The following is a 13387-nucleotide window of genomic DNA, read 5'->3' as shown; positions in this document are numbered from 1 at the left end:
ATCACTTAGATAATTGGCTGTATGAGTCCAAAGTGCATAGCAAAGATTGGCACAATAGAGCCACATTTGGAAATCATTAAAACACAGAAGTTTTAAAATTTGTGAGACTGCAATATGACTGCAGAGCGAATGTGTCTGAATGGGAAGAAAGACTGGTGATAGATGGGTACTTCAAACATTAGAAATCAGAAAGGTCACTGAAACACAACTGATGAAGCCATGAAAAAGTAGCCACTGAGTAGATCTAAAACCAAGAGATAGTTACAGACCAAAATATTTTGTGGAGAAAAATGTTATGTTATATCTGATGATACCAGTGGGCAGCTAAAATGAAGGTCAAACCCTGAGCATCACATTGGGGCAGGGAGGGGCCTTGGTGGCCAATGGCACTAGTGAGTGATTTAGTGGTGATGATGCAAGACCTTTGTCCAAGGATGACTGATCACTTCATATCTTCTCACCTCTCTTTCAACCTCAGATATGTATTTCTATTTTCAAGCTGATGGGGTTTCTCTTTCACTACAGAGAAGGAGCAACTAGAAGAAACTTAACAGATTTGCCTACCATTACATCTACCTAACTACTGACCATGTAAACTTCTAGATCCTTCTACTTTCCCATTTTGTTCATTATAATGAGTAAAAAAAAAAAAAAAAAAAAAAAAAGTCATATTCTCCTAGAGAGTAATATAAGAAATCATTCCAGAACTGGAACACTTTAGCATTTGTTATCTCAGACATTATATGGTAGTTAATAATCAGGCAAACCAGCTTGTTAGATAACTGCAAGCTTTTACAGTCACCTGCTGAGGAAGGCTTTTCTAGGCTATGATATATCAATTTCCAAGATGGTGCTATCTATAGGCTATCTTGTTTTTCACTGGGTATTGACAGAAGATTTTGGTGCCTTACTTTGTGGGTTTCTTCAAAAGGCTGAGTGTCCTGATGTTATGGATCAGACTGAGTGATATAACAGAGATCTATATACAAGATCAGTAACTTAGTAGACGAGATGGTAGGCATGTCTGAATGGTCTGTTTTAGTTGCTCATACTGTTCCGCGCCCCTTCCGAGTCCCCTCGCCCGCAAGAGAGACACGGGAGGCAGTGTTCGGGTAGTTACTACAGCGAGGCTTTACTTTTGTATCAGCTGAAGCTGAAGACACCAAGCCCCGAAAAGGCACTGCTTATATGCACCCTAGAGTGGCGTGTTCACCTCTGATTGGCTGCTTACTCATCACCCCATATTACGCCCCGGGATGGGCAGTGGCTTGGCGCGCTTTTACCTCTTGCACCTGCGCAGTTTAGTTGTTTACTTGTGGGAGCACCCTCACCATCTTGTAATGGTGAATGTTGTCACCGCTCGCCGCGGCTCTCTACATCATACTTTATAATAAAGTCATAATGATCAGTTTTACCAGGACAGAAGAGATGATATTGTCGAGAAATATGTACAATTTACAGACCATACTAGGGTATGTATTTGACTAGAGTAAAAACAAACTTAGAATTGCTGTAGTTATTCTTTTCCTCAACTATTATTGATATAATAATTTAAATATAAGCTCAGAATCAGGGAAGCACTGGATACAGAACCTGCTTGTTGATATACACTTATAATCTTGTCACTTGGGAGATAGAAGCAGGAAAGCTAACAACCAGTGTCAGCCTGGGCTACATAATGAATTACAGGCCTGGCTAGGTTATGTAGAAAGATTATGTAGAAAGACGCTGTCTAAAAAGGAATAAGAAAACCATAAAACAATGAAATTTAATTGAGCTGAGATGCTCTAGTCAGGTCTGAGTTGAAGAGTTTGCAAAGAAGAACCTGTGATAACTCCCATCCAAGTTTATTCTAAGCCTGCCGGGAAAAAAAAAAAAAAAGAAGGAGAAGAAGAAGACAGGGTTGACAAGAATCAATATGGACATATATAGTGAACTTATTCAAGCATTTGATAGATTTAGAAACCTTTTAGAGTCAGAATACCAGAGAGAAGGAACCACAGAGTACGGGTGAAAATACCCACAGTATGATTATGATGTAAGTTGCTGGCAATGGTGAGACTGTGCATGGCTATGAAAATGAGGTCACAGAGGATGACGGTGGCAAGGATCTCAGAAAGGGGTGCCAAGGGAGGCTTCAAGAAGAAGTCAGAATTCAATTATGTCAGGTTTGTATGGGAGAGAGTGCCAAATTTCTCAGAAATGAGGAGGGCCAGGAATTTTTGTGAAACTCTCAAACCTAAATGTAATAGACTGATAGTGTGAGGTCAAAGGATATGTAAGGACAAGGAAGAGATAAGCCATGGTCTGTGAGCTGCAGAGAAGTGGGAAAGCCATCCACTTACCTATGTATTCTTTCCAGATGGAAAGCCAAACCGTGAATGAAAAAGACAGCTACCCTATCAGATTGCCGAAAGTTGATGAATGTTTCTTTTCTTAAAAATTGTTTTTATTTTTAATTATTCCTGTGTGTATGTGTGTGTGTGTGTGTGTGTGTGTGTGTACAAATTGGTGAGTGATTGTATGAAGTATGAACACCCATAGAGGTCAGAGGAGTTGGATCCCCACTGGAGAGATACTCTCTGATTTGGATGCTGAAAACTGAAATCGTATGCAAGAGCTCTTAAAAGCTGAGCCATCTCTCTAATCCTCTAAATTTGGGGTTCTTAATGGGCAGCTAGGAGTGCTGGAGCAAGGGAATGCAAGAAAGAGTCAGAGGAGATACTGAGATACAGGAGATTTCAATGACGTTAGACTGTGACACTCAGAAGTCATCCTGGAGTGTGTAGGAAGCCTATAGGATTCACAGAGCCTTTTGGTGGAGAGCAACCACCCATTGGAGCCCTTACAATGAGAAATATGACATGCGTATTGAAGGAGCAAGTCTTTCCCTTGTGGAAGTCAGTATCTCGGTTCTGTTTGTATTGGTTTATTTCAGGCGATGAGAAGGGATAGGACTCGGGATGGCTAGCCATGTGTAGCAGTCTGTGTGGTCAGCATTTTTATGAGGTAAAGCCACGTTTCCATCTCTTCTCTGCTATATATTTATGCTGTGGAGATGAATTACACAACAGAAGGTGCAGCAAAGTCACTTGGAAACTGCCAGTTTCCAGATGTGTAGCCACAGGGTAAATTTGCAAACACTGAAGATTCCTTTGTGTTTGTTTTGTTATGTTTTGTTTTGTTTTCTGTACCAGATACACAGTCCTGTTCTTGAGAGTGTAAGGTTACATAATGAGTAACTCAACACACACACACACACACACACACACACACACAAATATATATATGTTGTACTTGCTGTATCAATCTATATATGTAATTAGAATGGTAATATTGCTTTTATTAAATGAATCAATTTTATGTATTGATGTAAATATTTAAGAAGACAACATAGCAAGTCTGTGCTACATCTTAACCAGCATTTAAATCCTTTTATTATCATACTAGTAAGAAAAAAAAAAAAAAACCCTGTGAAATGTATAGAACATAGCTTTCTCTTTGAAATTTGAATGGCTGGGTTTGTACTACGTGCCTGTGGATTTGGGTTATGTGAGCTGGTTGCTGTTAGGGAGCTGACTGCTCTGTGTCTCAGGAAGAGTGTGTTCTACAAAGTAACTTGCACACACCTCCCCCTCCCTAACAGAAAGGGTGAGCCCTGGCACCTTTTAACCTGTAGGGATTATGTAGCTCTGGCTATGATTGATTCGTTGGCTTGCCTCAAGAAATGCTCCTGGTATGTGTTCTGTGCTAACAGAGCCAGGCTTTGCTGATCAGCACGTCACTCCCGTGAAGACGTGGGTATGCTTTTGTGCATTTGTTCTTGTAGCCCTGGAGGCATATTTCAACACACTGTCCAGAATTGGCTAGAACATGCCTGTCACTCCCAGCTGACTCTGATGACGCTCTTGCCAACGTAGATTTACATCAACACAGTTCTTTACTGGAAAAAGCTCTCTTAGAATATGCAGGGTGGCCCATTTACAACAGGCACAGCATCAATTTGAAAAGGAATGATTTTAGAAGATGTGTTGTAAGAAATGTACTGACAGTTGGAGGCCCTACACAGCATAGGGTTATAATGAGCATTACCCCAGAACGTTCCCTTCATAAACAATCCTAAGCTCAACTACCAAAGAGTGGCTCATTGTGACATAAAGGACCCTTTATTCCAGTCCTTCTCGTTCATCACGCTGGGCATGTAGGCGTTTCTAGTCTTTTCCTGATTTGTGCTCATCGTCCTAATATTGGATTTATTAAGATGTTTGGACTGCTCCTTACCTGTCCAAAATTTGCTTTGAGAATGTAATGGAAGCATAGACTTTCCCTGTACTGTGAACTGTTGGCTCACATTCATCTTGCTTGTGACTCAGCCTCACTATCTTAATGACTGTTTGGGATAGACGTATTTACGCAGATGTCTATGGTCAGGAAACCAGGCACTCAAATCAAAGCTGTTACCATAGCTATCCAGCAAATAATAAAAATAAATAATAATATACAAACCCAAACCGTCTTTGCTGTTCAAAAGGAAATTTCAGTATCCATGGCACATGACCTGTGATTAATACTACTGTGACCCTTTCACCTTTTATTTTTTTATCAGGCCAGCCTATTCCAAATCATTATAGTAATGGACACAACTGAATGGCTTTGCAATTTTACACCTTCTCTTATGACAACCAGCGGGATTTTCAATGGCACATGCTTTGATCTGTCTGCTTTTAAATCTCTTAAGCTGCAAAGCTCTACACAGCTTCCTCCCAGAAGATTTTACAGTTCTAGTCGACCTCATGAGTTCTATATTTATGCATGTTTAGACACATCAAAGCCAACTTTATACCAAGAGCCACCTGAAAATTCAAGGTCACCAGCTTCTTGTCACAGCACTTGTGGCATTGTCTCACTGGGGATAATGAAGGATGGCCTTTCAACGTGATCAAAACTTATAGGTGACATCGTAGGAATACTATTAAATAGTCCACTGTTATATTTTCTCTGCTATAATTTGTCTACAGTTCAAAAACTATGGTTCCTTGCTGGGCATTAATGACACATGCCTTTAATCCCAGCACTGGGAGGGCAGAGGCAGACAGGTGGATCTCTGAGTCTACAAAGTGATCTCCAGGACACCCAGAGCTATATAGAGAAACCCTGTCTCAACAGAACAAGACAACAAAACAAAATGCAAAAAAACTGTGATCCCAAAATAAAGAACTAAGATTTTTTTTTCCCATGAGAATTAACATAGGAAATTCATGGTTAATGCACAGAAGCGGAGACATATAGCACGTGAGCTCACAGGTCTTGTCTGATGGCAGGACCGCTTAGAATTTAAACTGGCATAAATGGGTGATGGAAGGTCTGCTTAGAAGTGTGTAGTCAAGCTTTGCCAGCAACTGTGGGCTCTTGATTAATAAGTTGGCATTGAGCAGTCATGTTGCAGCCCACTAGCTGCATCCTGTGTGTCTGCCTGTCTGATTGTGTGTCTTCGATTTGACTCTATGCTTACAAAGCAGCCCTCTGATTGTAGTCTTATTGTCCCCCCACCTTTGTCTGGTGAATCCTATGTGCCGGATGCAGGAGGCATGATGCTCTAAGCAAAGACTATAGTATTCAAAAAAAAAAAAAAAAAGAACGAAGCTGGCTCTTGGAGCTTGTTCAACAGCTCTACAGCTCTTCTAATGACTCTGCTCCCAAGGGGCCCACCCTATGCCCTGGAGATGCCAATTTCTGAGTGTACAGATTTTAGTGCCAGCTTCTGATCTTTGAAAATTTCTCTAAGCAACTGCCAACTTTTCAAGGCCTGTGGGGGAATCATTTGCCAGCTCTCCCAGAGAAAAACTCTTCACCACCACTAGGCCATAAGCACTTTTCAATAGAAACCCTGTCAGCCCACAGTGTACATGTTGGGCCATTAATCGCAGTAAGATGAGGAAAGGGTAAGTTCTTCTCTTGATGGAAGTTTTCTGGCGATACTGGGATGGCCATGTCTAGGAAAGCATCCCCTGAAATGCCTAGCCTTTAGCCCAGGATATCCTTGACTCTGCTTCCTTTTTCTGGTGAGCTTTAGGAAGCTAATACCTTTGGTAAGCTGTTCTGTAAATGTGTCTAGTACTTAGAGGCAGTGTTTAGAGTTTATGAAACTCTCTTGCTCTGATTTCTCATTCTTTCTCAGATCCAGTAGTATAGAAATAACTCTAAAATAGTACAGCCCCTCAACCTTAGGAAGTTCAATCTTTTAAAAAGCTTTGCATTTAGTAGACGTTTTGAAAGACAGAAAAGTCATTAGGACCAGAGTATACCAATCTGAAGTTTTAGTCTTGATAAGCATGGGTGTACTTTATATAACCACATTAATGGTTGTGTGTGTGTGTGTGTGTGTGTGTGTGTGTGTAATACAATGTACAGAAAGGATCTATAGACATTTGAAACTTTTTATTTTCAGAGTCCAGCCTTGTAGAGAAAAAGCCATATATACTTTTCCTAGCAATGCCACAGCAAATAACATCAAACTTGGTAACTTAAAGCAGGAAAGATTTGCCTGTCACAGTTCTGGAGCTAGGGGTCCTGCACAGCCAGGGTTGCACTTGGCCCAGGAGCTATAAGAGAGTCTGTTCAATGCGTATCTAGCTTCTGGTAGCTACCAGCTTCCTTACCTCTGGTGACATCACCTCAGCTTCTGCCTCCATCTACATGTGAGTTCTCTGTCTTCTTCGCTCCTGTTATATCCTTGCCATGGGCCTCAAGGTACACCTAGATAATCCAAGATGATCTCTTTATCCATTTTAGCTTCACAGATTAATCTCGACAGACTTTTTTCAAAGCTATATACACAGTTTTCAAGGAGAAGGGGATGGGGGGGGGGCTATTGCTTAGCCCACTGTGGTATCTAAAGGTGAGCCAGTAGAAGTTCTGAGAAAGTCAATCGCTGAACACACATGTGAACAATGCTTTCTGACAACTCCTGCCATTCTTCCCATTCCAGCTTGGAATAAAAAACAAGGTGGGTTTCTAGAAGTAAAGAAACAGCAGGCTTTTTTCAAGTGGCATTTTCCCAGTCTGTGAATTCTTGTCTCAAGGCTCTGCAAAGGGAGCCTTGGCTATCTTGTACTATATGCATATGGACTTCTTTTGAGAAAGGAAGGAGAAAACACTGAAGTTGTAGTAGATTTGAAGGGTAGGTGCTCTTGATTCTTAGTGTGAGTCTCAGTAACTAAAGATAGAACATTAAAACCATATGATGGTCTCATGAACCTTATATTCTCAACTTTAGAGAGGCTGAATCAGGAGAATCCTGAGTTCCCCAGTGTCTTGGTTCTGTAGCAAAACCCTGCCTCAAACACAAAGAAACAACAAAACTTAGAACAAACATCTGATGTTTGTGGTCCAAAGATCGATTAGACAGAATAAAAAATAAATCTTCTACAATTCAGGGAGAGAGGCTTTGGAGTCTTCAGCCCTAAGAGGGCTGTCCTTATCAAAGGCTTACCTGCCATGGTGGCTCAGGAACCCATGCAGGACAGGACGAGGAAATATTTTAGGAGCCAGAGGTAGTGGATGACCCCAAAGAAACAGCATCTTCCAGTACATGTCTGATACACATGTGGACTCACAGAGACTGTGGTGGCATTCTTGAGACCTGTACAGGTTCATATCACACAAAATGGCTACACAGAGAAGAGGAACTGCGTATAAATTCCCACCCTTAGCCAAGAAGCTATTTTCAATCTATATCTGCTGGGAAAAGGGAATTCAGTTTTCTCCAAGGGCGTATCAGTGGGTGTATTAACCACATTCCAGGGTGAGAATCATACTCAGTATTGGGCCAACACAAAATAGACTCCACAGTTTTGTTTTGGTTTTGTGGGGGTTTTGTTGTTTGAACATTTTTCCATCATTCTGCTTTTTGTTTGTTCTGGGTTTTGTTTGCCTTTTTTTGGTTTTGGGTTTTGTTTTGTTTTTTGAGAGGGGAAGTAGAGGGAGAGACTGAGTACATAAAGTTGGGTAAGTAGGGGGGAATTAGAGGAGGAGAATATGACAAATAAATTGCCTGAAAAAATTATAAATAAAAAAGTAATTCCTCTAAATGCCTTGTTGGTCCCCCTTGAATTTGTTCTCACCCCTCTGCTTCACATTCTCTGCTGTAGTTTTCCAAAATATTTGTTTGCATATTTAATTAAATATAAGAATATTGCTACACTGAGCATGAGGTGTGTTAAGGACAATCCTAGAAACTTCCAGCTATGGTTTCATTTAATCCTGACCACAAACACAGTAATTTCAGTAAGACACATTTCAATTGCTTTGCAGTTAAATTCATTGCTTCAAAGTTTTATTCATTTTTACTACCAAAAGGCATCACCAATAGACCCCTATGGTTTCTTCATTACTTTTCATACCCATGAACAGTGCACCTGAAAGCCTGTCTTCTTGTATCCACCCTTACCATCACTGGCTCTCATAGAAATCTGTTCTTCCTATTAGAAGGAAATGATAATGTATGAATTTGTGAATTTGCTATTTTACATTTTATGGGTGACTTTAGGAATTTGTCATTGATTCTCACTCTTTGGATACTGCCTATTAATATGTTTTCCATATTTAAAAATTGAGATCATAACCATATGGAATGTATTTGAAATAATTGTACCCTTAGGAATTATCTCTGTCATGAACATTTACAGCTATTTTTCTACTTTTCCTTTTGTTTTGTTTATATTTTTAAATATTTGTTTTACTTGTGTTTGGTGTGTGTGTGTGTGTGTGTGTGTGTGTGTAAGTGGTGTGCCCAAGAGGCCAGAAGAAGACTTCAGATCCCATGGAGCTAAAGTTACAAGCAGTCATGAGGCTGTCAACTTGGGTACTGGTTACTAAACTTGGGTCCATCTGGAGGAGCCTTATGTTCTCCTAAATGACAAGCTCTCTCCAGCACCTTGTTTATAGTCATATATTATTATTGCACTTTTTAAAAACCGTATCATAGAACAGACCATAACTTTAACTCATTTGAGTAGTTCAGTAGTGTTAAGCACGTTTTCATTGCTCTGTGATTGACCGAAGACTTTCTTTGGGCCCAGTAAGTCTACCCACTTCCCTCCTTGCTCTTTTATCTGTCACTGGTAACCATCATTGTACTTCCTAAAATTCTGAACTTAAGTATTTTAAGGACTTCACATAGTGGGTCTGGATTTTGTGTCACTGACCTTAGTGATATGGTTAATACCTACTATAGCATGGGACTGGATTTTCTTCTTAAACTGTCCTCCTTGGTGTCTGCCCCACATTTTGCATGTCTACTCTGATTTCAGGAAGAAGGTATGGCTTCTCCCTCCTGGCTGTGGTGAGTGACAGTGATGTGGACAACAGTGTATAGACTTGTTTCTCCCTCTCCTTGTGGGGTTGGGTTTTGAGACAGTGTTTAACTTTGTAGCCTGGCTATCTTGGAACTTGCTCTGTAGACGAGGCTGGCCTTGAACTCAGAGATCTCCCTGCTTGGGTTAAAAGCCTATGCCACAACCCTTTGGTCATGTATATCTCTTCAAGGCCTTGCTTTCAACTGTTTTGGAGATATGCCTCCAAGTAGTATCTCTGCATGATATGATAGCATTGTTAATTTTGAGGAAGCTTCATAAAGTGCCCACAGTGGTCACTATTTTGTAACTCTCCCAACAGTGCTGAAACTATTGGTTTTTCCATCTCCTCATTAACACTCTTTTCTTCTTTTCTTTTTTTTCCTCCTCCTCTCTCTCTACACCTTCTGTCTCCTATAGTAATTATCTCAATGAATGTGTGAAATAATGTCTCATTGCAGTTTTGATTTATATTTCTTTGATTAGTGATATTGAATGTATTTTATTTCTTTCAAAAATGTTTATTTTTTAAAGTTATTTTTATACAAGTGCATTTAATACATTGAGTACAATCCTCCCCAGCCTGCTGATGCTTGCCTTTTTTCTCCACTTCCATCAATCCTGCTTGTCCATTTAGGTCATTATAGACTATTTTCATGACTCTGTATGTCTGTATAAAATCTAAGAGTCATTAATGAGAGAAAATATGATTTTGTCTTTCAAGACTGGCTTAATTCACTCAATGAGATTATCTCTAGGTGAGTCTCTTTTGACCAGTTTGTCACTTGCATATTGGCTATGGAAAGTTTATGCACATATTTTCCTAGTTTTACTTCTCTGCATTCTAAAATATTCTGAATATTTTAAGCTTTTGCAACATTTTCTCCAGCATTATCTGAATGAAAGTCTTGTACTAAATTTAGAACCCTGGACAGTCTTATCCCCAACACAGTGAGCTAAAGCCCTTACCCCTTCATCTAGTGATACAGATAGAATAATAGTAATTCAGGAACTAGCATTGTCTGTAGGTTGGATAACAATGCTTTTGAATATTGTTTCCTGAACAGATTAATGGACATAAACTACCAGAAAGTTGGAAAAGTGTTCCTTAGTGACAATATTTGATCATTCTTAGGAAATAAACTTTATTATTTCCTAGACCAGCTCCTAGCAGGGCTGTGTGTTTATTATATCTGAGCATGTACTATATTATGTGCTGAAACATGGTGGCTTCATTATCAATAACAGCTAGATAAGATGACAAGAATATTAGTAATAATGAGAAGTTCATATGCACTAAGGTATGTACTAATTGTGAGTGTAGATCCTGCTTGGGCCAAGCACATGGTTTCTGATAGTTGGGCCAGATTTTCAATCCTTACGCTTTAAAAAAAAGAAACCAGAACCACTAAGATTATGAATTCGTTTTAAGCATTCAAAATCAAATGGCTACTAGCATAAACCATTATGCGTAGTTAGCACGCTGCTGCACAGGACTTCCCTAGCCTGCTTTTTCTTCCCTGTTCTCTTACGTATTTCATGAATTGTGGAAGTTTTGAACAATGTAATTTTAGGCCGCTGATGTAGAAAGAAACTGGAAACATAGAGATGGCTCTTTGGAGACTAGTTAGCAAGCTTCATGTTACTAATTTAAAGTTTTTACTCTCTGATGGCTTAAAGGGAGAAATCATGGAGTTCTCTGAAAGAAAATACATGAAATTTAAAACCAATACCCAACAGAGATTTCCTAGACCAGCTCCTAGCAGGGCTGTGTGTTCTTTTTCTATGGATACATTTTAACAAAACACCTAACGTTTCACGCCCAGTTACAGCCGTAGCAAGAGTGCTTGCTATGAGGCACATCCATTGAACTTCGTTCTGCTTTTAGGTAGCAGTTGCAGAAATCTCTTTAATGTGAGTGCAATGCCTTGACAAACAGCTAAAAGTAGACTAGGAAGGGAAGAGGATGAAGAGAAGAGTGAGAGAGAAGGGGAAACCATGTGAGCCTCTTACTGACATAGGGACAAGGGTGTTTGGGGAGATCAACCTGAGTTGGATTAGATGACAGAATTAAGGTCTGGATTACCCATTACAATGCTCAAGGCCATGCATTTTCGGCAGAGTTGGACCTAAACATGTGGTGCAGACCTGTGGTCCTTTCAGTATGATCCAAGAGTCTGACTTATCTTCACATTTACCTGTCTTCTATCTTATTGCTAGAAGGAGACAGCGGGGCCAGGGGTACCTTGTCTTTCATTCAATACCTCCACTCAGAACACAGTTTTTCCTTCTTGTTTGGACTTCAGATTTGGAGTACACTTAGAAACCATTCCACATTCCGTATCACAGAGCCAGCTTAGATGATGCCTACCAGGATCCTGGCATGCAAGAAGCAGTTATATAGGAATGGACTGCTACAGATTTAGAAGGTTGTCACTGTTCCTTCTCTGTCACTAGCTAGCTGAGTGACCGTAGGAAGATCATCTGGATCATTATGAGTTCAACTTCCCTAAACCTGAAGTAGGTTGTGGATTTCCGAAGTCCTTTCCAGTGCAAGATGCTGTCTTCCTACAACCTAGGTGAACATGGGAGGGTGTTACACAGCACTGTCCAAGTTGTGAGCGGGATGCACATCTTTTTTTTTAACTGGAAAGCAATAGAAATCTCATGAAATCCCCAGGACTGTCGCTATGTTCATCTGGTGAACTGCCAGTCACCAATTACACAGCCTCATATGACACCCATTCAATGTATCAAGGCCTGGGCAAATTCAGGGAAACTGGTAATATCTAAATCTCAGAATTAGGCCACTGAATCACTAGACAAAGGGGTTAAAATGTAAAAGTTTGTAAGAATATCCTTACTGTTGAAAAACGTAGTGAAACTAATGCTCATAAAGGGATCTGTCTTCTTTCCCCTGACATTTTCTATTTTAGAGTAAAATTATCAATAGGAAGGAACTGATGGCTGTTCCAGTAAACACACAAAAATGGACTATTTTATCATTACTGAAAATAAATAATGGGCCTTATAAAACAAAGAATGCATGTTAGGAAGGCTGTGCATTTGGAAAGCCCACAGAGCTAATAACTTGCTATACTTAGCACAGAAATATGGGCCAGCAGATATTGAGGCACTAAATCATTTATGGTTGACTTCGTGCTTCAGTTCCAGAACAACAACAGTGATAAAGCATTTTCTCCTCTTCATAAATTACGCATGCAGACTCTCCCTAATGACCCTCTAATTCTTATTCGAGTGAGTATGTAAAGAAGACATCCTGCAATGGAATTTTTACAGTGTCAAAATAATTAGGACTCAAATCTCCAACTTCCAGTAAAAACATTTTAGCATGATTAAATTAATAGTTTAGCATAGTAAAGTGAGAGTTGTACTTCCTTTGTTTCGGTCTACACCATCTACATTGCTCCATAAACTCCTATAATATAATTCAACGCCTACCCCCTTTACTCAAGCATTTTCCTTCATATTGGATGCTTGACTTGCGTCTTTAGTGATGCTAAAATAAGCATCCTGGAAGATTAGTTCTACACTGTTGCTTCAGGACAGATTCTTAGAAATATGAATCAGAGTTAAAGAACATTTTAAGAGACATTGTGCTCTGTTCTTTGGAACCTGTTGACAGTGGAGGTGTTGTGTGTTATACTGCTGTAGCCCCAGTCTGCCAAGTATCAAGGTTTCAATAGTTAACAAAGTTTACCATATTAACTCATTGAATAATAAAGTTTCTTCCCTTTGACTAACACTGAAGCCACTCCGTCCCCAACAACCTTTGCATAAGAGTTTTCTATTGCTTCCTCTGTGAGTTGTATGTTATTATTTTACTTTCCTCCGCGGACAATAGCCTTTCCTTCTTTCCTCTTATTTTTGACAAAAGTAGTTTTCTTAGTTTGGTATATGCCATTTAATATTTTACATGGGTTTTTGATGTAAACTAGATTAAAAATGCATCCATTTGTTGATGCATCTGAAAGCTTCTCTAAAGAAAAAATTACCATGAGCTTAATCTTTAT

At 39.6% G+C, this 13387-nt stretch overlaps 1 protein-coding gene across 1 annotated transcript in view; it reads left to right on the top strand.

The window, feature by feature from the left end:
- The window catches only part of LOC117723877 (3',5'-cyclic-AMP phosphodiesterase 4D), a 644601-nt gene that overhangs the window by 15037 nt on the left and 616177 nt on the right, over positions 1-13387 (top strand).

This window comes from Arvicanthis niloticus, chromosome 19, assembly GCF_011762505.2.
Source record: "Arvicanthis niloticus isolate mArvNil1 chromosome 19, mArvNil1.pat.X, whole genome shotgun sequence".
Lineage (NCBI taxonomy): Eukaryota > Metazoa > Chordata > Mammalia > Rodentia > Muridae > Arvicanthis > Arvicanthis niloticus.
Note: the sequence above shows the minus strand (reverse complement) of the source record. Positions and strands in the feature narration are given on the sequence as shown.